We start from the raw sequence: 8,637 nt of genomic DNA on the forward strand, positions 1-8,637 counted from the left end.
GTGTGTGTGTGTGTGTGTGTTTTTGTGTGTGTGCGCGAGCTTACGTGATTGTGAGTGTGGGATTGTGTGTAATCGGGACAATTACTGTAAACACTGGCTGGTATTAAGTTACTTCTACATTCTCTTCTTCCCGAGAGAGCTCCACACCAGTCCTTCCTTCATTGTCACATGTGCCCCACTCTTCACATATCTCGCCACCATGGCAACGCTACGTCAACACACAACACACAACAGCCACTGCACACGTTTTAATCTGAAACGATTGGGTCAACAGAGAAATCTCCCTCCAAGCATTCAGCAGTAAATAGAACTCAACAATGGGCCTTGTTCACTTTGCTGGTTTCATCTGAACACTAGCACGGCCCACTTGCTGCAAACTTTAAGAACCAAGCCGGCTGCTAGGTTTATAAGGCCCGTGAGAAAAGGCTTTTTTAGGATATAGTAAAGCAGGTCTTTTCGAACAGGATCCCCAGGAAAACTAGCATTGCCGTTTGCACTCATGAGGGCTGATTTAGCCTGCGAGCAGAGGGGTTCGGGAGGTGGAGGCTGGGTGGAACTCTCCAACCACTCGGTTTGGGAGTTCAACTCTCAATCCTCTCGGCTCTGGCTCAAACTCCTCCTCCTCCTGCTGCTCCTCCTCTTACTCCTCCTCCCCCTAGTCCTCCTCCTCCTCCTCCTCCTCCTCCTCCTCCTCCTCCTCCTCATACTCTTCCTCCTCCTCCTCCAGCTCAAACGCAATAAAGCACCAGCTGATTGTTTAATTATCTTAACAAGCCCAACCCCCCACAACCACGACACACTCACGGACACACACAAACACACCTATCATCACCACTCAAAACTGTCACACCCACAGACACGTGCACACACACACACACACACACACACACACACACACACACACACACACACACACACACACACCTATCACCACCAAACACAGTCACACACACAAACACACACACACACACACAGCCCTACCATAAACACCACCACCAACACAAAAGATACACGTACACACACACGCGCGCACACACACACACACACACACACACACACACACACACACACACACACACACACACACACACACACACACACACACACACACACACACACACACACACACACACACACACAGCGCGGCCCCACTGCCAAACACACATACCCTAACCCTTCACAAAGCCCCCCTCTCTCCCTCTATAACAAGGCGTATGGAACGGCTCCAGTTGCGAGCCAGAAGCTGGCGCTCCAAACCGGGACGTCCCGATCTGTCACAAACTGTCAGGCTTGAAGTTAACATTGTGGTGGATGGTAGAGGCCGTCCCTCGCAACAAAAGAGAACTAGGCATTCCTTCCATTCTAGAGCGTATGTCCTGAAGCCAGTCATGCGTCTCGGGGCCCCTGGTGGAAGAAATACTTTTTTTTAAATCTAAAACGAGAGATTAAAAGTAAAAAAGTTTCTTAAAGGCCTCGGCGGTGCATGGGCTGTGTGTGAACATGAGGGGATATTCACTTTTTAAAGGCCAACCAGGAGCTAGGAATGTGTTTCAATGCTGGAATGATTTGCAGTCGCAGCGTGGCCTAAGTAGTTAGCAACAGCTCATGTGAGCCATTAACACAAGACTACAAACCACAGCTGTCTGGAACTACAAACGTGTCAGGCTGTCCAAATGCAGGCCTATTAGAAGCGTTTTGATACACTTATGAGCAAAGGTATTTGTTGCATACATCGGTTTTGAGCGCTTAGATCGACGGTTTATCGATCGGCTTTGGAGAACTAAGTAACGCCCAAAGAGAGATACATTTGGACACGTTGATAGACGAGGGTCATCCGTTCATGTAGATGCTAGCTACCTGTCTTGAACAATTACCATGCATACACTGTATAGATATATATATCTTCATAAATGACACAAAAGTCTACTGGTTACTGGGTGTCACAGTCAAAAGGTTGTGAGTTTGAAATCCAGTGTCCGTAGTCTACCTGTAGGCGTCCTTTAGCAACCCCTATAGCTGCTTATTAATGTAAAATATATAAAGGATTTGGATTAAAGCACCAATAGTGAAAGGAAAAATATGGGGGGATGTATTAATTTATCGTGATTCATGTTTCAATAAAAAAATCATTGTTAGGGTTAAGCTATTAAGATATTTCAAGCTTATATAAATATGAGGTATAGTCAACACTGTTGAAATAGAATCGGGGCAGGGAAAGTTCTGATTGTTGGAACTCCTGGAGGTGGGAAGGAAATGAGTGGTGGGGGGGGGAGCATCAAGGTCAGACCATCTGTGACCTTGATGCCTGCATTCAATCAACCTCAGCTGGGAGAAAGTGTGTGTGTGTTTGTGTGTGTGCGTGTGTGTGTGTGTGTGTGTGTGTGTGTGTGTGTGTGTGTGTGTGTGTGTGTGTGTGTGTGTGTGTGTGTGTGTGTGTGTGTGTGTGGGGGGGGAAACTTGCATGGTTGAGCATTCATCCAAGACACCGGTTGCATACACACACACTATTCCTGGGGCTTAAAATCCTCAGGCCTTCTGCAGTGTAGGGGGGAGGAGGAAGAGGTGGGTCAGGGGGAAAGAGGTCACGACCTCTGACCTTTCTCCCTTTCTCTGGACATAGTGTCAGGGCCCCCAGCTGCAGCCACTAGCAGGTGTGAGGACTCAGCTCGGGGCCCCAGCTCCTCAGGCTTAGTGACACAGGCCCCCATACCACCGCCTAAGGGCATGGGTGCATAGCCACCCCCTCCGACGCACTTATTGTATGTCGTGGCACTTATGCAAGCATGTATTGTACGTTATACGTCCTGGCACTTATAGTACACACTTATTGTATGTTGTACGTCCCGGCACTTATTGTACGCATTTATTGTATGTTGTACGTCCTGGCACTTATTGTACGCACTTATTGTCGTACTTAGTTATAGTACCACTTTTTTTTCTATTAATAATTGTACTTTTTGCTTTTTAATTCGTTTTTAATGTCCTCTACTTTTTGTGGTGACTCCCTCATTTCCCATCTGGGGTTAATAATAACATTGACTCATCCTAACTTACAAAAAACATAAAGAGATTTAAGTGTTGTTGTTTCTCTGTCATGGACTCACGTGAGACGGAGTCGCCTTGTCCTGGTGCATGTTAACGTCGAGTGGTCACTTCCTTTACCAGGGTAATGTACAGGGTGGGTTCACCCGATGTTTACCGACTTGTTTGCTGTTTGTAGTTTCAGTTCTTCAATGTGTGGCGATTCCGAGTCCAGAACAACTGGCCTTTTAGATTGCAATGAAAACACTGGAGGGGAGGAAAGCATTTCATGATGCTTGTGGTTATGCTTGTGCTATGTGGGTGCTTGTTTACAGCGCTTAGAAAATACCTTTTGGAGATATACGCAGAGGGACTAAGAAATGTCAGCACCGGCTCATAACCGACTAATCAACTACATTTGAAAGACAAATTTGAAATTAAACCATGACCAAAGCCAGCGCATTTACTGTGAAATGCGTGATGTATCATCCAAAAGAACATTGCGTTCTGCTCCGGAGACGAATGTCTCCGATAGAAAATGGTGTCGCGGATAAAGAAGTCCCTACTGTGCAGTCAGAGTTGACACTGACACTCCCTGACATCTTGAGTCGGCTGCAACATGTGGCTCCAATAAGAAGACAGGCCCAATTTGTATGACTAAATATGTCTATTGACCGTTTAATGACGCAGGGAAAACAAACCAGAGCGACACACACACGCAGACGCGCGCAAACCACACGCCGCAAGGGCCATCTTCCCAACATAAAAAAATAAACATCTCCAAATGACATGAATAAATAAAGCAGTAGTTGTAGATTTGAAGAACCCCTACATGAATGCAGATGGTAAACAGATTGGGTTTCCGTGCTGGGGGAATGACCCAATGTGCGGGACGGTCCTCCCAGGGCCCAGGCAGAAAGCAGGCATCCAGCATCCAGCCGTAGCAGCCATAATTAGAGGAGTTAGTCACATCCATGCATTCTGCTCTGAGTGGTCCGCTGGCACCCGGCCCGCCCACTCCACCCTCCCAGCCCCCATCCAGGGGCCTGCAGTCCCCCAAGCACTAGTGTGTGTGTGTGTGTGTGTGTGTGTGTGTGTGTCTTTGTGCGCCTTTAGAAAGCGACCCTGCAGGCTACATGTCTATCGACATAGGCAGCCTCAATCTGCACAAAATAAAGTGTGCATAATTTTTATGTGTGCGTGTGTTTATGTGTGTGTGTGTGTGTGTGCAAGTGTGTTTGTCTGTATGTGTGCGTGAGTGTGTGTATGTGTACGTGTGTGTGCGCGTGCATGTGTGTTTATATCTATCTAGATATGTGTGTGTATTTGTGTGTGTTTGTGCACAGTATGTGTATGTGTTTGTATGTGTGTGTCTATCCCCGTGTGTGCGTCTATCTGTGTGTGTTTGTACGTGTGTTGGTGTCTATCTGTGTGTGTGTCTATTGGTGTGTGTGTGTGTGTGTGTGTGTGTGTGTGTATGTGTGTGTGTGTGTGTGTGTGTGGCAGATGGGCTCTCCGTGTGCCAGGATGAGAGGAGTGATTGGAGGAGGGGCCAGTCGGGCCCCTGTGCATGGGGGACGGGGGGGACGGGACTGCAGCATGGCAGCCTGGCAGAGCATGGTGTCTCTTGGCTGACCTGTGGCTCCATCAGGCCGTCCTCACTCTCCCACTTCATTAGCCTGACAGCCAGCCACCAAACAAACGTAGGGCACCACGGCGCTCGCCCCACTTCCATGGGAAGATCTCCCCCGGCTCTCTCCCTCAGTTTAGTTCTCTCCCTCTCTCTTGCTCTCCCCCCACAACCCCATCCAGTCCGTTTAGAGAACACTTGGTATACAAATACAACTGCATGTACACACCCAGGTCCACTTAAGGCACACGCAGTATCACACACAAACACGCACATGCACACACACACACACACACACACACACACACACACACACACACACACACACATCCACACATATACACGGGCATACAGACCGTTACCAACATGCACACGCAGATGTACACACCGTTGCAGACACAGACACGCACACAGGGTTAACACAACATTCTTGCATGTTCACATCATGTCAATTTCTCGCCAACGCAGCACACAAAAAAAAAGACGCCAACGCAAATTATGTTACACTTGTATTTAACAAGCTATAAAATTCTCCTCCTCGACAACGTTTACTTAACTCGCTCTCTCTACACCAATATATCAGCATTGTTTCTTCACGCAAAGCCTGCTATTATTTGGACAGAGAGAGAGAGGGCAAGCTAGTTTGCTTTTCTAACGTGGGCTACCTCAGTGACAGATTTATACGCCAGCGAACCCGCCCCTATGGGAATGACATGGCAGCGTTTAAAAGTTTGCGTTTTACACTTCTATTTCACTTTTCCTGTCAGATATATCATCACCCCACTCCCCCCTCCCCCTCACCTCGTATCGGAAAATGACTGGAAGTGAAGAAAAGAGACCCCTGGCATAGGAGGACCCTAAAAAGAAGCGATTTAGAAACACATCATTTGAAAAGACAGCATGCGTACAGGCTTGTCGGAAGAATCTGCTTCTTGGAATACTCTGCACGTACGCGGAGCGGGGCGAACAATGGACTGATTTATGACAAGTAACACCCGGTTGAACCCACAGGGTTTGTGATAACGTTGTGCAATTTCTTCTATGAATTGTATTCTCTCCCCCCTGTGAGAAGGTGGAACGCGTATCATGTGCCTTTGGCTGTCTGAACGAGACGGGCTGTATCAGATGGACAGCTCGCCTTATTTATTTATGACGGCTCAAGGCGGCGAGCTCATGGCCTGTTGCTTTTTTTGCTGAGTCACTGCTAGTCTCTCAGTCTTTACAAATCGGGGGTGGGGGAGGAAAGAGAGAGGAGGAGAGGGGGAGAAGGATGGTGTTGAAGCCAGCTCAAGTGGAGCTTGAAGTTCAGGGAGACAGGTAGAAAGGGGGCGACGTTGCTGAACGAGAGCGTTGATGTAATGCATAGGGCACTGGGATGACATCACCGCACATGCACAGATGTGCGCTCTGGAGTAAGCACACACACATATACTGTGACAGTATATATGTGTAAAATAACACCTGGGTTGGATAGACGCAATTAGAAACTCTTATGTAAGAGAGCAGTCTATGAAAGAGGGCCCTTTTGCACGGATGGTAATGCATGAGTTTCCCGCATGCAAAAACGTCAGGACATAAGCCAGTTTATCCTGCCTCTAGGGTATATCTGGTGTGCAATGAAGTGTTGTGTATGTTGCACAAAAGTATAAATTGAAAACTGTATGCAATATTGTTGCATGGCGTGTGGTGAAGTTTTTATAAAAGCAAACAGTTTCTAGCAAGCTAGTAACGTGTTTTTGGGAGAGTGGTTTCCTAGGGAGGCCTGGAGGAAGGGGTGGGATATTGGCTGGATACCCGCAAAATGGAGCTTACTAGCTTTAAGGCCCACTCTAGCTTCAAGGCCTGGAACGGGGGGGGGGGGGGGGGGGTAAGGCATGGGGTGTGTGTTTGTGTGGGGGGGAGGGGGGGGGGGGGGGCTGGGTTTAAGAGGGGGAAGGGAGGGTAGATGGGGGACGAAAGAAGGGGAGTAGAAAGGAGTGGAGGGAAGAGAGAAAGGGAGAGAGGTAAGCTATTCGCTTTTCTGGTACGGCTTCCATCAGCAGACAGGCGATCCCTGGGTGAGACGGTGGCACCTGTGTTTGCCCAGCGCTGGCTGTGTTTGTATGTCGACGCTCAGCCAGTTCAACAGTCAGTATTTTACTAAGCACTTTATTCCCCGAGATAAAGAAAAACAACATGACTTCACATGATCTATTGAGTGTGTCTGTCTTTGTGTCTGCAAGTGCTTATGTCAACGAGAAAGAGGATTGCTCATGTTCGTACTGTGTGAAGAAGAGATTGTCTGTACCTTTATGTGTGTTTTCTTTTTCTTAATGTCTATTTGTGTGTGTGCATGCGTGTGTGTGTGTGTGTGTGTGTGTGTGTGTTTGTATGTTTGTGTGCGCGCGCGCCTGTGTGTGTGCATGTGTGTTTATGTGTGTGTGTGTGTGTGTTGGAGTTTGTGCTGGGCATTGACGCTCTGATCTGTGTTATTCAGAGCAGCTGTGGCTCCTGGCTGCGGCCTGTGGACGGTTATGGGGATGAGTGCTGTGCCCAGGTAGACAGCCACTTTGTTACGGGGAAGCAGAGAGCCCAGGGGTTGCTGGACCATGGAATAGGAGAAGAGAACCGATACATCATCCCACGGTTTAGGGCCTGTTGAGAGACGCCCACAGAGAGAGGGGAGAGACAAGGGGGCGGAACAGAGTACATGAGGGGGAGTTAGTTGGGTGTGACACCACGACAGGAAATACAAATTGAAATGATTTGAAATATTCCGAGTCACTCATAAGTTATGTTATTTGATGTACAGTTCAACTAAAGCGACCAAGCAAAGGAACGCATGGAAAGACATGGAAAGATAGTTTCATATACACACACACACACACACACACACACACACACACACACAAACATATACATGCAAGGTGACGTACGTTGTACATACAATGTTTTTACGCCCCGTCGTGGGACACACATGCATACGAACACACACACACAGATGCACAAACACACACACACAGTAAACACACGCAGGGTTTCCTGGTCTGGCGTTGGCGACGTGGGGCAGCTCTGGGTCCCTGGGGAGCGTGGCGACGGGCGTGCCGCTGCGGCAGCGACCTTGGCACATTAAAGTATTTCTAGCCTGCGGTGGCTCCACCGTCCTCCCTGATAAAAAGACTTATGATGCGTTCCTAATGTGAAACATATTCTGCCTGCAATGACAGGGACTCCCCCAGTCCTCTCTCTCTCTCTCTCTCTCTCTCTCTCTCTCTCTCTCTCTCTCTCTCTCTCTCTCCCCCTTCCACCTCCCACTCCCTCCTACAATCATCTCCCTCTCTCACTCCCTCCCTCTGCCTACCTCCCCCATTGACCTCTTCTCCTTCCTCCCCTTCTCTCCTCACCTCCCTCGGCCATTCACCTCCCTCCCTCTCTCCCACCTCCACCTCCCTCTCTCTCATATCAACCTCCCTCTCTCCCTCCCTCCCCCGTCCAGCTACCACTCTGTCATTCCCACCTCCCCCCTCCCTAAATCATATGACCTATTCTGGGCGATTGAAAAACATCCCCGGTTCTATTTCAAAATTGAGCGTTGCTCATTGGGCGAGAGAATGAGTTTCTGAGAGAGGGAGCGAGAGAAGGAAAGGGGGTGAGAGAGAGAGGCAATGTAGGGAGAGATGCAGAAATTGAGGGGGAAAGACATATGGAAGAGAGAGAGAGAGAGGGAGAGGGGGCGAGATACAGAGAGAGAGAGAGAGAGAGAGAGAGAGAGAGAGAGAGAGAGAGAGAGAGAGAGTGAGGGAGAGAGAGAGAGAGAGGGTGCAATTGTGAGGCCACAGAGCATCTATTAAAACACCACATCTGGGATCATCATCACCGAGCGCAGCCGCTGGTGGGGTGTGTGTGTGTGTTTCTGTGTGTGTTTTTGTGTGGAGGGGGTTGCCGGTTAGTGGGTGGAGGCGAGGGGATAAAGTGGTACAATGTAGGGGAGGGAGGGGGGGGGGGGG

This window comes from Gadus morhua, chromosome 20, assembly GCF_902167405.1.
Source record: "Gadus morhua chromosome 20, gadMor3.0, whole genome shotgun sequence".
Taxonomy (NCBI): Eukaryota; Metazoa; Chordata; class Actinopteri; order Gadiformes; family Gadidae; genus Gadus; species Gadus morhua.